This window comes from Corapipo altera, unplaced genomic scaffold (genome assembly GCF_003945725.1).
Source record: "Corapipo altera isolate COAL_440 unplaced genomic scaffold, ASM394572v1 2b, whole genome shotgun sequence".
In the NCBI taxonomy this organism is placed as follows: domain Eukaryota; kingdom Metazoa; phylum Chordata; class Aves; order Passeriformes; family Pipridae; genus Corapipo; species Corapipo altera.
This window is the reverse complement of record NW_020884874.1, coordinates 30,839,950-30,840,302: the sequence shown is the minus strand read 5'-3', so window position 1 is coordinate 30,840,302 and position 353 is coordinate 30,839,950.

Below are 353 nucleotides of genomic sequence, written 5' to 3'. Positions count from 1 at the left end.
CAGGGGGATGGAATGGAGGGTGGAGCAGAGTGGAGGCACCACAGCCAGCTTTTGTTGAAATCCTTGCAGGGAGGGGAACTCAGTGGTACTTTGCATCTGATAAGCCACATAGCACCTGTAAATGAAAGGAGATAGTAACAGATATCTTGCTGATGAGCCAATAACTGTGGTGAAATCTCCTCGGATGAAATCGGTTCATTAAAGCCTAATTGTAATATTAATGCACACCTTCATCCCAAAATTACTCACCTCAAGGTACAACTACCCTCCACTGGGCATGTGCTCTAGGTTTTTTTGACTGTATCTTTAAAAGCAAAGTGAGAAAATTTTACACCAATCAGCAACAAAGGTAT